This window comes from Muntiacus reevesi, chromosome 2 (assembly GCF_963930625.1).
Source record: "Muntiacus reevesi chromosome 2, mMunRee1.1, whole genome shotgun sequence".
In the NCBI taxonomy this organism is placed as follows: domain Eukaryota; kingdom Metazoa; phylum Chordata; class Mammalia; order Artiodactyla; family Cervidae; genus Muntiacus; species Muntiacus reevesi.
This window is the reverse complement of record NC_089250.1, coordinates 128,703,214-128,722,610: the sequence shown is the minus strand read 5'-3', so window position 1 is coordinate 128,722,610 and position 19,397 is coordinate 128,703,214. Positions and strand designations below refer to the sequence as shown.

The 19,397-nt window shown below is 37.7% G+C and overlaps 1 protein-coding gene and 1 pseudogene across 14 annotated transcripts in view; both read right to left on the bottom strand.

Moving 5' to 3' along the window:
• PCDH15 (protocadherin related 15) overlaps positions 1-19,397 on the bottom strand; it is a 767,128-nt gene that overhangs the window by 69,167 nt on the left and 678,564 nt on the right. The gene's annotated exons all lie outside the window — the stretch shown is intronic.
• On the bottom strand, positions 8,114-11,433 carry LOC136159024 (quinone oxidoreductase-like; annotated as a pseudogene).

Here is a 19,397-nt window from a genome sequence, read left to right as displayed (position 1 = left end):
TAACTTTAACTTTTGCTTCTCAATTAGACCCCGTTTTAACATTTAACATTGAAGGCTTACTCTCCCTGGTATTAGAGTGTAAATATTTTATATTGTTGGGGTAAAAATGCTCAAATCTCACATTCCCACCAAGAATATCAGCACGTCAAGCTGTGTTTGCAAGGGACAAAAAGAACAGAGCTTTGACTTAGACTAGTTGAACTTGGCTTTTGTATTTTTAGGAACTATAAAGAAACCTTCACTTTAAAGCCCTTAAAATCTATATGCCCAACATATGCTAAATATAAACAAGGAAAATGTCAGATAGATTGATCTATTTAGAAGGCTATTTAAGACTTCTGTAAAAACAACAGCAAAAAAGAGATAATTTTTTTTAAGATTTTAAATAAGAAAGCTTAGTATTTGATTTTTTTATAAGAATGCCAGCCCAGGTGGGATACATGAGTCAGGTGCTCGGGCCTGGTGCACTGGGAGGACCCTGAGGAGTCGGGTGGGGAGGGAGGTGGGAGGGGGGATCGGGATGGGGAATACATGTAACTATATGGCTGATTCATGTCAATGTATGACAAAACCCACTGAAATGTTGTAAAGTGATTGGCCTCCAACTAATAAAATAATATTAAAAAAAAAAAAAAAAAAAAAAAAAAGAATGTCAAAAAAAGGACCACAGTCTAAAAAAATAATTCTTAATTTCAATAAGGGCATTGATCCTTTAAGTATAATGTAATTCAGAGACAGTCTAATGAGTAAATCACAACTCAATGTAGAAGCAACTGTCTAAATATGATTTGTCATATCATGCAACACAGTATTATAGAATTTTCAGGGGCTTATTATTATTTTATTATAGCTAGAAACTGCAAAAATTTTCACCTGAGTTAAAGAGTGGTACCAAATAACATACAATAATATCTATTTGAAAAATTAAATAAAGAAATTGAAGATTAGCAAACTATTCCTTTTATATTTTTTAAAGTTATACACTGAAACAATCTGTATTACAAGAAGCATGAGAGTACAAAATAATAATGTCTTGCATTTACATAATAATTGAAGCATTTTTTTCAGTTTTAGTTCCATTCCCTTGTAAAATATTTTGGAAAATAAATATTATCTCAAAAATAATTTGTTCTTTTCCTCATCATTGCTAATATAATGTGATCATATATTCCTCAACGATGCTTTGAAATGAACTCTGAAATCATTTTTTCTAACTTCTCACTCATGTGGAAAAGAAAGAAATTGCAGTTTACTCAATAGACATAGTATCAAAAGAAAATACATGCACAATTTGAGCCCTCTATTTAAGAGAGGAAACTAGCTTTAAAGTTGATTTTGGATAACAAAAAAAAAAAAATGTGGATTTTTACTGAAAACTAACATATTAAAATGTTAAGATATTTGTATTTTTGTAAGAATTCTATAGTTGCAAATCCTAAATCCTTCAGTACTCAAAGAAAATTTAACGACATACTCATTACCTCAAGCTTTCTGGTTCTTTCTTAGTTACATTACATTCAATCAATTCAAACCAAATTTAGTATCTTCTCAGCTCTCACCCCCTAGTCCTTCCTCTGGCTACCATACTTGTTCCTCCTCTGCCTTCTCTTTGCATGGTTAAGCGCATTAGCTCATGTGGATTGACTGAGCTAAAAATCTCAGTAGGGTCTTCACCTGTCTTATCCCGTCCCTTCCTTTTCTACTCCCAGTCCATCAGCAAGCCCAATGAGTTCTACTCTGAAATATTTCTCACTTCAGTGACTATCCATCAAGCTGACATTGCCCAATTTCAGGCTCTCCTGTTTCATTTTTAAATTCAACAATAGCTTAAAAATGAATGATAGCTCCCACCTCCTAGAAGATGAAATTTAAGACAAGTCCATGAAATATTCCCAGTCTAATCCCAGTTTAACATTCCATTTTCTTGCTCTATATTTACTCTGCTTATATTTCTCCAAAATCAACCACATTACCTACTTCTTTTTTTTCCTTCTGAACAATTTATGTTCTTTCATGATTCCAGTCCTTTGCACGCATAGCTTCTTATTGCTTAAAATGTCTCATGTCTGCTAGGCCATATTCACTCCTGAACTACACTGTTGCACTTGTGTGTGTAGGCATGTACATACACACACATATTGAATAAATGCAAAGTTGATTAATGTACTAAAACAGCTTTTTTTTGTACTAAGAATGCTTTTCTGAAGGCTATCTCCTAGGGAGTGCTGCATGTTTTCAGGAGTATATTTTATATATTTTTAGTATACTTTTTACCTTGGCATATTCTAATATTTACTTATGTCTTCATTACACATAAAATTTGTTTCCATTTATATCTCTTATTCTGGAATAATGTCCAGTAAATGGTCAAATAATATCTGGCTGAAATATCAGTAGAATATCAGAGATTCGTATTTAGAAGTGATGGATATGCTTGAGTCCACCACTTAATGGCTATATGAACCTGGGCAAACAACTCTCTAGGGCTTAGTTCCTCATTATAAATGAATAAAATAGGACATGCTGAATAGGGTGGCCGTGACTATTCACTGAGGTATAAAATGCAGGGTCTGGTACGAACAATCAAGTTTAGTTATGGTTCTTACTATATTCTTACCATCTTTGCTATGAATACTCTGGAGCTTTTCAGCTTCTCTCTTCTGTTTCTTATTACCTCTTGTACACTGAAAAACACATTACTTTCTATCTTTTGTACTTGGCTATATATTCATTGGGAACAGGTCTATTTTCTAATTCATCTTTGTATTTCATAATCCCCATTGGCCAATGCCACAACTTTAAAATTTTAAATTTAAAGTATATTTTTGCTCAATCCCTTTGAACATAATTTTTAAAGGTGTTTTTGTCCTCATCATGAGATGACTTAACACAGTATGTCCTTCATTTGTGAATTAATTTGGACCACTTGTTCCACAAAAAGATTTGAGTATCTTTTTGTTTAAACATCATGACATTTATTTTTACAATATTAAGGCAGAATTAATGTTAAAAGTTACATAACAGCACTTTTCATTAAAGCAAAAAGGTTTAGCATATGAATAATGTATAAGAAACCTACTTGTCCTTCAATTACTAACTCTAATATAAAGTCAGGGGATAGCCAAGCATTTCAAAATTAAATCTGAATGTTTAACTCTATTCATTCTATTTGACAATGTTTTATTGCCTATCTAATAAGAAATTAACAAGCACAAACAAAAAGCTTTACTATAAGAAAAACCTTGATTGTCACTTTACAGGAAAAAAAGTATATCAAGGGAAAATACAATTCAATTTATAAACCTTTTACTTTGGAAAATAAATTGAGAACTTTCAAAAAAATATTGAATTTAAAGTGCTGTGATAAAACTAATGGACACCAAAAGAAAAGCTTTTTGAATTGTTAGTGACACTAAAGTAAAGAAGAGTGTATTTACAGATTCCAATGGTGCTATTTGCACATGAGATGACAATAAAGCCTGTCTCCTTGGATATATATGTTGAAACATTTTAACATGAAAAACACATTCAACAAAAGAAGTTGGTCTCTGAAATGTTCTCCATTTAGTGTTCTTGGTAGTGGTTTAGAACTCTTTCTCTCCACACACACACATATATACACAGGTACATATATATGTATAGTTTTCTATTTTATAAAATGATGAATTTTTTTTTTTGGGGGGGAAGTCAAGTCATTTATTTGTTGTTTACATGAAAACAAAACTGGGGGAGGGAGAACAAGAGGGAAACTGGCCAGCTGCTCAGATTTTTCTGTAGTCGGAATGGGGCAGCCAGCCGTGAGACAGGAAATGGGTCCCCGCAGCAACGTGGCAATGGCGACTGAACCTAAAGCCGGTTACTGAAGCACCGTTTTCTACTCAATCTTTTATATCCATATCTCCCATATAACGTTTGCTAAGAAAAAAAAAAAAAAAAAAAACAGCTGCAATGCCAAACTAAAATTTCTATAAAATAGTCTTTGTCGAATGAAATTCTGAAGTGAATCGGCCCCCTAAAAATATATTATAAAACATAGTGGCCAACATTAAAATTTCATCTAGAGATTATACAGCAAAAGGTTAGTATTTCAAAAGTTTGTTTTTGTAACAGCTTTATTCTTTGAGAAACATGGATAGGATGGTGTAAATTTATCAACCTAATTTTGCAAAATTAGTAAAGTATCTTTATTTTCACTTCTATTTTCCTTTATAAAAACTCCTAAGTCATTTCTGTCTAATTAGTCTTACTCTGTGTTATTTGTAAATGTAAAAAGTAATAAATGGCCTATAATTATTTATAATGTGCCAAATATATAAAATATTTTATTACTTCTTGCTCATTAGAGAAATACCAGAAAATGCAAATTAATAAAGGAATATTAAAACTCTACAATGTCACCCACTTATTGTTATTATTAATATCTTTATATACGTCCTTTTGGGCTTCCCTGGTGTCTCAGAAGGTAAAGAAGCCATCTGCAATGTGGGAGACCTTGGTTCGATCCCTGAGTTGGGAAGATCCCCTGGAGCAGGGCATGGCAACCCGCTCCAGTGTTCTTGCCTGGAGAATCCCATGGACGGAGGAGCCTGGGGGGCTACAGTCCATGGGGTCGCACAGAGTGACATACGCCCTTTTATATTTACAATGTATATACAAAGTATATATCTATTTACACACACACATACACATATATACAGAATGTATATACAGACACATATATATACTTTCTGTAACCAAAGGCAAGCCATCTTTGTGACTTTATAACCTAGTATTCTCAGTCATTAATCAGACATTCAGAATTTTCTTTATTTCAAACAAAAGAGAAAATATCCAGATAAGCATAACATTAAGAGTAGGATAAAAGTTATGATAATCAAGTAAAATTATTAACAAACAGAAAAAAAATCTATAAACTGTTTTAAAACCACCACAGAGAACATCAAGGTTAAAGTTTGAAAGACATTGAAAGTGAAAGTGTTATTCCCTCAGTCAAGTTCGATTCTTTGTGAGCCCACGGACGGTAGCCCACCAGGCTCCTCTGTTCATGGAATTCTCCAGGCAACAATACTGGAGTGCATAGCCATTCCCTTCTCCAGAGGATCTTCCCAACCCAGGAATCGAACTCAGGTCTCCTGCACTGTAGGCAGATTCTTACTGAGCCACCAACAAAAACTAGATAGCACTTATTCGTAATAAAATTGCTAGCTTTTGTTTGTATGTTCATATGTTTGCTTTGGCCAAAAAATAGCACTGGCCTGCCTGTCTTTAACCTAATTGCCTTTGGCTAGCTTACTCTAATCTAAATAGTTATTTAGCCAATGAAGAACTGGCACTGGCAATGATTGAAGTCATTAAATGTAGGTTGACTGTCAGCACTGAAAAAGAGTAATGAATAGAAGATTATACTCAAGAAAGATCTAGGAAAACATGAAAAATAATCTGAAGGTTGTAACCAGTGTCCTTCTTTGGGCTAAGCACTTTATGAATAGAATATCATTTAATTTTCTTAACTCTGGTAGGCAGAAAGAAATAAATTCATTCTGTAAATGGCATTCCAAACTGTGGAGGACCTGGTTATTGCTCTTTGGTCACTAAGTCCTGTTCAATTCTTTGTGATCCCATGAACTATAGCCTTTCAGGCTCCTCTGTCCATGGGATTTCCCAGATGAGAAAAGTGGAGTGAGTTGCCATTTCCTTCTCCAAGGAATGTCCCTCACCCAAGGATTGAACCTGTGTCTCCTACATTGGCAGATGGATTCTTTACCGCTCAGCCATCAGGAAAGCCAGAGGACCTGCTAAATGACCTCAAATCAAACAGTTGATGAGCAAAACCTTTCATCTTTGACTCTATGTCTCATGTAGGATTTGCCATCAGACTTGTACCTAGAGAAGTATGTGGTGAAGATTATTCCTAGCTCCTTGCTACAGAGACAGATAGCCCCTGTACTAAACCAATAAATTTCATTAAAAATTGCACTTAACAGTTCTCATTTTTTTTCCCTTCTGTGAAGATACTACCAGGGTTCAGTAGGAATTAAATTAAGACAAGTAGCTTCATCTCAACATCTCTCTTTCAGAATAAAGCAGAACACAAACACTGGCAGGAAATGGAGTTGTTTATGCCCTTATCCTGGTCTTGCTGCTCCGTTAAGTGACATGCTGAAAGAGAATTCAATATTTTAATTGCATTTGGTGTTAATCAGACCCTTATAAATGTAGGTGAGATTACACATTTTCATTGTGTCCTTTTCCTTTTCTCATTAGTTATCCCTAATTTCCATGATTATTAACATAACATTGATATGCTCAGGAGGTGCTAGAAAAGATTATGTGTCATGTTGTGATTCATTAAAGTCAGAGAAATGACTGTTTCATTTTTCAACTTTTTAACAGATAGTTCATTTTATAATATTGAAAGATAAATTTTTGCTGTTCAGACTTTTCTATTAATACTTTTTCTTTGAAAAATAGTATTTTTTGACCACATCTATCTCTAAGGGGGGAATTTAAGGGATTTCTTTAAGACTCTGAAATTGATAGTCTTTTTGAATTTGGAATTTTTTTTTTTTAAGATGACTTTAGTGCCCTCTTACAGAAAAAGACTATTTTAAAAATTTTACAGATTTCTTGATTATACTTCTATTTTTTTCTATGAGAACTTCAAGACTCCTCCACTTCTCATACATATGCTAATTGCTGAAGATAAGCTCATCCAATTTTGTGGTTTGCTATCATACGGTATGACAAGGACAAGAACACAAAACAAAAAATCAGCATGGCCTTTTTAAAAAAAATACTCTTTTTTTAAAAAATAACCTAGAATTTATTGAAGCTACTATATTATAACAAAGATCACTCATTAATTTAAATAAAAATACATGATCCTCATCCTACAAAGAGATAATTTTAAGTCTAACTTGAAGGTGAATCTCAGCGACTAAGCAGCAGTAGCAACAGCAATCAATGAGTATCTACTTGGAAACTATGTACCTAATATCATATTATACCAAAGATAAGGTTACTGACCTCACAGAATATATGAGTCATTAGTAATCAACCAATAGCCTAGTGATTGTCATAAAATCTTGAGGAATACTGGAAAACTAACAAATTTCTATGTGCATTATTTATCTCGCCCTTCTGAGAGACTTGTAGAACTAGATGAGATTAGTTGGGAAAAGGGGTCACAGATTGTTCAGAAAATCTTTCAAATCCAACATAGTTCTGGGCTAATCAGAGACTACAGAAACCGTATAAGAAGTAGGTTTGGAAGTCAAGCAGTCTTATTTTTAAATTAGCATGTTTAAGTCAAAGTATGGAATTCATGATTAGCAGTCAGTTAGAAATTCCGGTCATGTCCTCTGATGCCAAATGACCACCAACATCCTATTTACTATTATGATGATTCCTTAATAAGAGGTAGAAGGCATATAGACTATTGACAGCTATAAAATAAATTGTAATCCAATGCCCATGATCTCTTAATCTTTTTTTCTTAACTATAAGAACTCACTGAATCAAATGAATGCTAATTAAAACAGATGTGGTATACAGAAAACTGAGGTAAGATACCTCTTCCAAGGGCTTCCCTTGTGGCTCAGCTGGTAAAGAATCCCTGTAATGCAGGAGACCCCAGTTTGATTCCTGAGTTGGGAAGATCCCCTGGAGAAGGAAACGGCAACCCACTCCAGTATTCTTGCCTGGAAAATTCTATGGATAAAGGAGAATGGTGGGCTATAGTCCAAAGAGTCACAAAGAATCAGACATGACCGAGTGACTTCACTTTCACTTTCACCTGAAATTTACACAGTATCTTAGGTTCAATTAGAAAAAAGAAAAAAAATTCAGCCAGCAACGAGCAAAATTTCTCTATGGGCTTCCCTTGTGGCTCAACTGGTAAAGAATCTGCCTGCAATGCGGGAGACCTGGGTTTGACCCTGGTTTGGGAAGATGCCCTGGAGAATGGAAAGGCTACCCACTCCAATAGTCTGGCCTGGAGAATTCCATGGCCTGCATAGTCCATGGATTCGCAAAAAGTCAGACATGACTAAGCGATTTTCACTCACTCACTCAAGATACCTCTAATTACATAGGAAATGTATAAAAGGATTGATTATTTAAAGAGAAGAATCATTTTCCCAGTAGCACCACTGAAGAATGATATCTTCATGAACCTGGGCCATCTTCTCCAATGAATACTGGGGACCTATTACTGGTCACAACCAACCAATTTCCATTCTGATTTGAAAGGCTGCTACAAACTGCTGAAATCCCTCCTTGAATAGGGAGCAACTCCTATTATGCTATTAATAGATTCCTTTCTCCTGGTGTCCTGTGGGTTTATTTCAATAGGATCTCTGCTGCCAACAACTGTTACTCATCCTCCATGTGACAAAAGATTCAAATTATAACTCAGATTCACATTAGCTAACATTTCAGTAATCATACCAATTTCTTTTTCACCAACAGATTTCTTAATTTTATCAATATAGTTAGCTTCTTTGTGACTAAACACTTTGTGGGCTCTATTTTGCAAAACAATCTCTGTCCTTCTTCAGTACCAGCTGTGCCCCAAACCTTTAAGCCATTAGCTCTAACAGTTTGGCATGCTGCTATTCCAACTCCTCCACTAGCCCCATGAACCAGAACACTTTCTCTAGCTTGCACATGGACACTGAGGAGCAGAGCTCAAAAAAGGAACAAAATATGGGCTACCAATGGCAGCTCCTTGTTTAAAACTCATTTTTCTGGCAGTTTGTAAACAGTGTGATCTGCTGCCGGAGCATAATCTGCAGAGTCCCCAGAGATCATGCTGGTAGTGAACATTCTGTCACCTTTCTTGAAAGCAGATGTAGTCTCTCCAACAGCTTCTATTATTCTAGCCACATCTAAGCCAGAATTATAGGGTAGAAATGGTTTTCTACTCTAAGTACCAAAGTGAATATATGTGTCCACTGGGTTTATACCACATACTTGAACTTAGAGTAGAATCTAGTGGTCTTTCAGAATTGGTATGGCAATATCTGAATAGAATTTTAGCACTTCTGGTCTACCAAATTAAAAAAACTCTAGTATCTCTCATCAACTTCTGTCCAGTCTCTATGGTGACCTAGATACTGGTTGTAGAGCAGGAAATAAAAATTTGCTCTTTTAATTTCCATGGGGAAAAAGGGGGTAAAAGATCTTTTTAGAAACTCTTCACTGGATAAGCTGATACTGGCACTACCTGAAGGCTGAAATTTCTCCTAGCTATGCTGTTGGCTTTGTTTCTCAGACTTCACATCTGTATATATATATATATATATATATATATATATATATATATATATATAGTTGTTTTTTTTTTTTTTTCTCTTAAATTTGCTATGGCCTCCTGAAGGGGAAGTATCAAGCCACTGACAATTACTGACAAATAAAACATACACAAAAATGCTTCATAATGCAGTGTGAAGATAATGTGTGCTCAGTTGCTCAGTTGTGTTCCACTCTTTGCGACTCCATGGACTGTAGTCCACCAGGCCCTCTGTCCATGGGATTCTCCAGGCAAGAATACTGGAGTGGGTTGCCATACCCTCCTCCAGGTATTGAACTTGTATCTAGTGGCAAGCAGGTTCTTTACTGCTAGTGAGATGTGATGCTTACAAATCCTCATAAATCCAGGTTGCTTTCTTCATTATGTTTTTGATAAATATATAGATTTCAATATTGAAACTTTATGTTTATGACTTTTCTTTTTTATTCATTTACATGGAATTTCATAATCTTGGGATTTATGAAATTCATATTCATAATATTTGATTAAACTTTAATCAATATCAATTTAAATGAAAAGTTCCCTAGTTCCCTTAGTCATTTCTGCTATCATAGAAGGAGCAGAGATATTTCTATTCTGTTCATTTCCTGCCTACAGATGTGATTTTTTTCTTCTTCTATTTTGTACTTTTGGTCTCAGTCTCATCCCACCCTCTAATTTTAGCTCTAACCAGGAATAATAAACCCACAAAAAATCCCTCCCTCAAAAGTGGTTGTCTCAGTATCGCCTGGCTTTGCCCCATTCAGAGTTAGTTACTGAACCCTGCAGTGAGTGTGTTCTGAGCTCACCTCTGGGGCTTTCTAGGCCTGGAGAGCATACTGTTTTTCCAGTGATGTTTGTTCTCTGTTAAGCACTTAAATCTTTCCTTCACCTGGTTCATCTAAGACTTCAGTCTGTTTCTCTCACTTATTCTTTCTACCCAGCTTGGATTCCTGATCAGTACCCTGTAATATAACATAGCAGTGAGAGTCAATTCCTGGGCAGGTTGATAAGAAGTCCAGGGTCCCCTAGGAGAAAATAGTGGTCTGAGACTCTGGAAGTGGAGATAGGGGTCTGGGATTCTCAAGGGGGAGGAAAGGACAAATATCGTTTTTTTTCCCCCTACATTCCTTAGTCTTAGTTACATAAAGCATTTTTTCTTTAAGCTCAGAACTGATGATTACACAACAAACAAACAACTCAGTTTAAACAACTGTGTACTAGGGATTATATAACAACAATCCTGCTTGAGGACAGTTTCTCCTTCCTGAAAACTTTCTGCCTAATCCTATTATCTTAAAATGTAAATTATGGGAGTGGGTCTAGTAAGATCTTGACAACCTTGAGACATTCTTTTGATTTACTGTAACAACTAAAGTATATAACTCCCTTGCTAACACTAGCAAGGGGGGCATTCTCTGTCCCCCTTCTGATGTCTATGTCAGAAGCTTTCTCTGTCCCTTTTCTTACTTAAATAAAACTCTGCTACACAAAAGCTCTTGAGTGATCAAGCCTGGTTCCTGGTCCTGAAGCTAAATCTTCTTTTTCAGAGATCACGAATCCGACATCGTTCACAGTAAGCTATCATCTTGGGGGCTCATCCGGGATCTTCAGGACAAGGTAAGAACACCCAGAGCTCTAGCCTCTCTGCTTTCTCAGAATGCACGCTTTCTGCTCTACCTTACTAACTCCATGGTGTGCTTGTGTGAATGAATGAACATGCCCTGTGCAAGCAAGTGATGAGATCTGCTCTGTGGTTTCTTGGTGCCTCGCAATGACTGAAGGCAGCCCCCAAAAGGGAAGCCTCATTGGAGTTTTAACCGACCTGTCAATGCCAAGCGACACCCAACGTCCCTGCGAGGGGAGCAGCCAGAAATGGGAGAAGCATGTGGACTGAACTTGCCTTTCTCAGTCACCTTTTCCTGGTCTCTTTGACCATTTCATAATTGTGTGGGGGACTAGAGCTACTAACAATCTGTCGGATCATAGACTTTCAACGGACTTGTGATCCATGCTGTTATTGTTTACTTTTACTTAGTTCCCGTGTATGGAAGCGCTTAGCCTGCTAGACTAGGCAAGCCTTGCTAGAAAGTTACTAGGAGCATGTACGGAGCGAGGTGGAACTCTAGCTCCAGCAGCATGTTTGGGAACTAGGCGGAACTCTAGCTCCTGGAGTGTCTCTCAGGCTAGATCACTCTCTTGGCTGCCTGCCTCAGGGACCAGCGACCTGAAAGTAGTCTTTGTCATGGCTGTGTCTCCCATCTATGTGGACAGAAGTACTGCGGGTGATCATGAGGCTTTTGAGGACATAGATCGGGAACTGCAGGATCTGGTCACATTGGAAATGCAATGGGCTTCTTCCTTTGGTAGCCTAGCTCTTAGTGGACCAGAGGAGGCTCTCTCATGACTTTTGTCTCACCTCCTTAGATATTTCTTTCTGTATAATCTGTGGAAATGAACTGAAAGGATTGGCGCTAGTAGCCTGAGGACAAAAGTCACTTTTTCCTCGCTGGCCAACCCTCCACCACAACTTTTGCTATACTGGTGTGGTGACACTCAACATCTTGGTTGTTGTTCATCCCTTTATGACTCACCATTTCTGCTGCAGTCAGGACTCAGGAAAGAGCATGGGCACATGTAAGATGGATGCTTCCCCTAGTAGTCATAGCTTGGGAAACTATTCTGGCAAATCAAACAAAGATCTTGGTGGTAAGAAACTAGAAATCAGTCTGGGATGCCATCAGGTCTACCCCTGGTGCATCTCCACCCCATCTCGTTGGTAGAACTGGAAGGAATAAGTAAGGTGCCTGTGTCAGTAAGGGACAGACTAACTCTGACCAGGGAAGGAAAGCTTCAGTGGAAGGTCTATCTATACCCCCATCTAGAGCAGGGAGGGATGCCTCTGGTGGAAAGAAGCCATGAGTGTGGATGCCACTTTTTCCTCTGTTACAGATAGGAGCTAGCAGTTCCAAAACCACTCCTTTAAAATGTATTTTAAAAAACAGCTGGGACAAGTTTGATCCCCAGAGTTTAGAAAGGCATGCCTGATCTTTTTCTGTGATACTAAATGACCACAGTATTGGAAGATGGGGAATGCTGGCCAGTTGAAGTCTCCCAATTACAATACTGTTTTACAACTAGACTGCTTCCATAGAAAACAAGAGAAATGGGTAGAAGTGACAAATGTGTTGCTCTTTTCCTCTCTGCAAGACACATGCCAGATTTGTGTCCTAAGGGTGCAGATTTGGGTGTGAAATCCTCAGTTGCCTCCTGTTTTCTTACTTTGCCCCTGTATCAGGGGCTCCCAACTGAACAGTCTGAGAATCAGGGCACCCTTCCAGGAGGGGTTGCCTCAGTCTCGGTAAAAATTCAAACAGTACCAATTGTGGTCGATACTATTGAGAGGATCCAAAAAGTACATAGAAGCCTTTACGGGACTAACTTTACTTTATGAGCTTACTTGGAGAGATATAATGCATGTCTTGGGACAGACACTGATTCCTGACTCAAAAACTTGAGTTTTGGGGGAGGCTACTACTTTTGGAGATGAATGGCTTGAATGTGAGACAAGGGAAAAGAGGGAACACGAAATAGCCTTCCTTCCTACTGGGAGTCAAACAGTTCCCATAACAGAGTTACTTTGCTGGATTTATTCTTGTAGGACTCAAGTGAGCACGTGCTAAGACTTTATGCTAAGTTGGCTGACATAGAACAGGGAGAGAAGGAAACTCCTGATAAACTCCTAGTATAAACTACAGGAGGCCCTCCACGAGTTTACTGACATTGATCTCAAAATTACAGAGGGAGAAATTATCTTAAAAGATAGATTTCTCACTTAGTTAACTCCAGATATCTGTTCTAAGTTACAAAAACAGATGTATGGACCAAACCAGTCTTTAGATAATCTGTTGCAACTGGCTCAGATGGTATATTATGGTAGAGAATATGAGGAGGAAAATAACAGGAAAAAAGAACCAAGTAAAAGACTGAAGCCCCAACAATGGCTGTTAGACCTGCTCTGAAACAGCCTGAGAAAAATGCCCAGAAGAACCTAGGTGAAAAGAGATGGACTTGTTATTTCTATGGAAAGGAGGGGCATCTCAAATAGAATTGCCCTCAGACATCTAAGCCGCCCCCAGCTCCAGGTCCAGTCTGCAAAGGATCTTACTGGAGAAGTGACTGCCCTCTGAGGTGTAGGGCCCAGGGGTCAGAGTCTCAAGACAATTGGGAATGGAAGTGCCCAGGGGTCCCCACACAAGTTCCCGTCCTAATTACACCTGAGGAAACCCAGGTATTAATAACTGTGGATTTCTTTCGGACACTGGGGCACATTTCTCCCTGCTCCCTAAAGCCCCTGGCCTCCTTTCCTCCAACCCACTACCATACCGTGGCTCTTTGGATGAGCCAAAGATCATTATATCAGTCATCATTTAAGCTACAACTGGGGCTCTGTGCTGTTTTCTCATGAGTTTCTAATCATGCCAGAGTCTCCCTCACCCCTTCTGGGGAGGGATATACTGAACAAGGTCCAGGCCTCTATTTTCACAAATATGGAACCCACTTTTTAATGGAACAAACTGTAAATCCTAGAATGTGGACTGATGGAAAAACTTTGGGTTGAGCACAAAATGCTGTTCATATCTTTATCAAGCTCAATGACCCTCACCTATTTTCACATCAAAAGCAGCATTCACTAAAGCTGGAGGTTAATGAATGAGCAAAATCTTACTATACTGACTTCTCATGATGTAAGTGAGATCTTAAACTCTATAAAGTTCAGAGCAACAATGTTCCACATTTAAAGCTGCTGTAACTCAAGGGGTGTCAAAAGTTCTAGGAAGAGAATATCACTTACACTGTTCCTGGAGATCCCAATCTTCAGAAAAAGTTGAAAAGGCTAATGGCATTATTTAAAGACAACCGTGTAAGCTAACTCAGGAAACACAAAACAGTTGGTTTACATTCTACCCATAGCTTTAATGAGGGCTCAAACTGCCCCTAGAAGAAGGGACTGTCTCTCTGACAGACTGTTTTTATGCACAGATATTGTCATAGATCCTGACGCCTTAAAATTTAGTATGTGACTCAGCTTTTAGCTTTTCAACAGACATTACCAGGAGATTAACTTCTTACCCAGCCTTTGGGTCAAACAAGCCAGTATTTGAACAGAAACTGAGATGGGCCTCAGAATCTATGTGGGCTTGCTTCTGCTGGCTCCAAAAGTCCCGAGTCTGCCATTTGACCCTCAAGACAATGCCTTCCTGTCCTGGGCATATTTCTATGCCTCATTCCACAGCTGGCCTAATTACTGGGTCTGAGGAGCACTCCCCTCCTCATCAACTGAAGACTTCCCATGGTGGGTTTCCCCACTTTAAGGAAAGGACTTTCTTCAACTCTGTGATGACATCTAACAATTCTAAGGTGGACTGATGTAACTACGGGCATAATGTGACTTTTAATTTTCATTTTAACTTGGTTTAATGACTATTTTGCCTTACATCGGTAACTGTTTAATGGGGTTTGTTTCTAACCATCTGAAAGGTTGAAGTTACAGATGGTTGTCCAGGCTCCTAAGAGTGCCACAACCTCCTCCAACTGTTACTTGGATCAGAGACCTTCAATATGAGGGTTAGCAGAATATGTTGCCTCAACAATTTAGGGACCACACCCCTCAACAACAGGAAGTAGTTATGGAGCAAAATCGACACCCCTTTCCCTTGGCAACACAACTCTCCTGAAAGAAAAGAGGGAAATGAGAGAGTCAATTCCTGGGCAGGTTGATAAGAAGTCCAGGGTCCCTGAGGAGGAGATAGGGATCTGGGACTCTCGAAGCAGAGATAGGGGTCTGGAATTCTCAAGGAGGAGGAAAGGACAAACATCTTTTTTTCCCTCTACCTTCCTTAGTCTTAGTCACATAAAACGTTTTTTTCTTTAAGCCTGGAACTGATGATTACACAACAAACAACTCAGTTTAAACTCTGTACTGGGGATTATGTAACAACAGTGTATTCTGCCTGAGGAGAGTTTCTCCTTCCTGAAAGTGAAGTCATGCAGTCATGTCTGACTCTTTGCAACACCATGGGCTGGAGCCTACCAGGCTCCTCCATCCATGGAATTTTCCAGGCAAGAGTACTAGAATGGGTTGCCATTTCCTTCTCCAGGGGATCTTACTGACCCAGGGATTGAACCCAGGTCTCCTGCATTGCAGGCAGATGCTTTACCTTCTGAACCACCATGGAAGCCTGGTGAAAACCTTCTGGCTAATCCTGTTATCTTAAAAGGTAAATTATGAAAGTGGGTTTAGTAAGATCTTTACAACCTTGAGACATTCTTTTGATTTATTGTAATAACTAATTAAAGTATATAACTCCCTTGCTAACACTAGCAAGGAAGGCATTCTCCGTCCCCCTTCTGATGTCTATATCAGAAGTTTTCTCTGTCCCATTCCTTACTTTAATAAAACTCTGCTACACAAAAGCTCTTGAGTGATCAAGCCTGGTTCCTGGTCCTGAAGCTAAATCTTCTTCAGAGATCACAAATCCAACATAGTTCACCATAAGCTATCATCAGCAAGGCTTTTGCCTGTGCTAATGTGTTTTGCAAGGACTTAGCAGTCTGTTTCTGGCCTGTAAATGTGATTGCATAATTTTAAGGTCCAAATTTTATCTCTCTGTCTTACAATTTTGAATTCTGAAACCAAGAACCAGATAATCTCATGCTATTTTTCAAACCAACTTGCATTGTCTTCACCAATCCCATCTTTGAGACCCAACCTACCATGTTTGATTACTGGCATTCCTCAAAGCCACCAATAACATGGTGTCCCATCTTCCCAAAATAAACTTTCCTGCTAAAAATCATGAGAAAACTACATGGCTTTGTTTCACTAAGAAATAAAGTTAGGTAATTCCTTATTATTAACTACACAGAGAAAAATATGAGCTCCTCCACTTTGGCCAGAATTATTTGTATCTTCCAAGAAAAATAGCTTGAATTACCAAAAAGATGAATAACTTTCTCTTTTTTTGCTTTTAAGAATTTAGAGCTTTTAAGCATTGAAAACTTTATTTTTTAAATTACATATCTAGATAGAATCAGAATCGAGATCAAGAAATAGAGCATTATCAGCCCTGTGGCCCCCTACCTCCTACCCCCCTGACAAGAATAATAACTCTTCTGATTAGTTTTTCCTATTTTTGAAGATTATATAAATGGACTTAAAGAAATAGTGTGGTTTTTGTTTTTTTTTTTTTTTTTGTATGACTTCATTTGCTCACATGTATTAATGTTTGTACTGTTGCTGGACATTGAATGGTTTGCAGATTTTTGATACTGCAAATAATTAATATATCTATAAATAGTGGATTTTTGTACATATCTCTTATGAGCATCTGTATGCAGTTTTACTGGGCAAAACCTTAGGAGTAGAAATAATGAATAGGGGATATATTTATGTTCACACTTAGGGAAGTAAAGTGAAGTGAAAGTCACTCAGTCTTGTCTGACTCTGCGACCCCACGGACTTTAGCCTGCCAGGCTCCTCTATACATGGAATTCTCCAGGCAAGGATACTGGAGTGGGTGGCCATTTACCTCTCCAGGTGGCCGTCCCAACCCAGGATCGATACTGTTTCTCCTGTGGCTCCTGCAATGCAGGTGAATTCTTTACCATCTGAGCCACCAGGGTAAGTGATGTCAAACCATTTCCCAAAACACTGTATTAACTTATATATCATCAGCAATATTTGAGAATTCTAGATGTTTTGAAATTTGTTTTTTTCTTTTTTATTTTAGCTATCATGATGAGCATGTGGTGATTTCATATTGTTTATTTTATAATTCCCTAGTAGTTAATAAAATCAGATGCCTCTTTATACAATTTTTGCCGATTTTTGTGTCTTTGCTGCTACTGCTAAGTCACGTCAGTTGTGTCCAACTCTCTGTGACTCTATGGACTGTAGCCTACCAGGCTCCTCCATCCATGGGACTTCCCAGGCAAGAGTACTGGAGTGGGTCTTTATTAAGTGTCTATTCCAGTCTGATTCCTATCATTTTTATCTTGAGCTCTTTGTTTTGCTTTCACTCCTCCATTTGATATTGACTTGTAAAAGCCTTTTGATGAAAGTGAAAGAGGAGAGTGAAAAAGTTGGCTTAAAGCTCAACATTCAGAAAACTAAAATCATGGCGTCTGGTCCCATCACTTCACAGGAAATAGATGGGGAAACAGTGGAAAGTGTCAGATTTTAATTTTGGGGGCTCTATTTTCACTGCAGATGGTGATTGCAGCCATGAAATTAAAAGACGCTTACTCCTTGGAAAGAAAGTTATGACCAATCTAGATGGCATATTAAAAAGCAGAGACATTACTTTGCCAACAAAGGTCCATCTAGTCAAGGCTGTGGTTTTCCAGTGGTTATGTATGGATGTGAGAGTTGGACTGTGAAGAAAGCTGAGCGCTGAAGAATTGATGCTTTTGAACTGTGGTGTTGGAGAAGACTCTTGAGAGTCCCTTGGACTGCAAGGAGATCCAACCAGTCCATCCTAAAGGAGATCAGTCCTCAATGTTCATTGGAAGGACTGATGTTGAAGCTGAAATTCCAATACTTTTTCTACCTCATCTGAAAGTTGACTCATGGGGAAAGGCCCTGATGCTGGGAGGGATAGGGGACAGGAGGAGAAGGGGATGACAGAGGATGAGATGGTTGGATGGCATCACCGACTCGATGGACATGAATTTGAGTAAACTCCAGGAGTTGGTGATGTACAGGGAGGCCTGGCGTCTGCGATTCATGGGGTCACAAACAGTCGGACATGACTGAGCGACTGAACTGAAAATAAACTATAGCATATCTTAGGGACTATTGGCCTCAGGCGATAATAAAGTCTTTCAAATTATTTTGAATCTCATTGATTGGATTACTGGGATTTTAAGAGGCCATGACTGCCATGGGGTGGGGCCAGGAGGGCAAGAATACTGGGAACGAATAAAATGAGGCACCATAAAAAAGAGATGTAAAAAAAAAATTAATACAGTAACCACATACATTTTCAGGGTCTACTTGATGAGAATATATAGAGTTATATATAGTTATATATAGTTATATAAAGTCTCTCTGTAATTCTCAGATATATAGTGATTTATATACTAACCAATGTAAACTATATTCTCTTTATGTCCATAGTCTTGCTCCAGGCCTGCTGGTTTTCATTAATGTAAATTCATCAGAATTATTAGGGAGAGTCATCCATTCTTTGTGACTTATTTGAAAATAAATTTCCTTCATAATACATTTTATGGTGATCTAGTACTTTACCCTTCTTATTGGCAGTACTAGTAGGTAATTCAAAATTAAAGTGTATTTAGAGAAGTATGAATAAAAACATTTTTTAAAGCTCATTTTTATCATTTTTTGCTAAGATTGGTTTTACAGGTCAGCTGTATCAGGTCAGTACAGCACAAAATCAAATGGAGGTTTAAAATTTTCCAGGAAAATATGACAAAAGTAACACTCATTTGTCTGAATTATCATTGGAATTATATTTGCAATGCAGTCCTCACTTTCAGAGAATTCTGATATTCCTACCAGGTGGTGGAAGATATGGTCCTTGAAACATAATATAGGATGTACATATAACCATCATACACAACTTCCTATGAAAAAATGAAAGCTTGATTCAAAAGATAATATTCCACACCCATATCTTGGATTGTTGGACATTTAATCATCTGAAATACATTTTTAATCTCACTAAAGTGCGATCAGGCTTTGAAATAGATAGGCCACCAACTAATTTAGGAAAGGCAAAATGGCCTGACTATTCACCAAATACACAATTTTTCTTCATATACATGCCTTTTACAACACATAAAAAGACCTCAAACTTTTTATTTTAAGGAAATTTCCAGTTATGAGAGCTATTTTACTCTACTTTTAAGGACTCAAACTTTTCTCATTCTTAAAACATTTATAACCTGAAAAAAATGGTCCCATTCCTATTTTAAGCAATAAAAAGTCAATTTTTAATTAAGCTAAATTTAAACCAACAAGTGTAAATTGAGTTATTATTATGTGAATAAGATGTCTTTAGATCTCTCTTCTGGACAA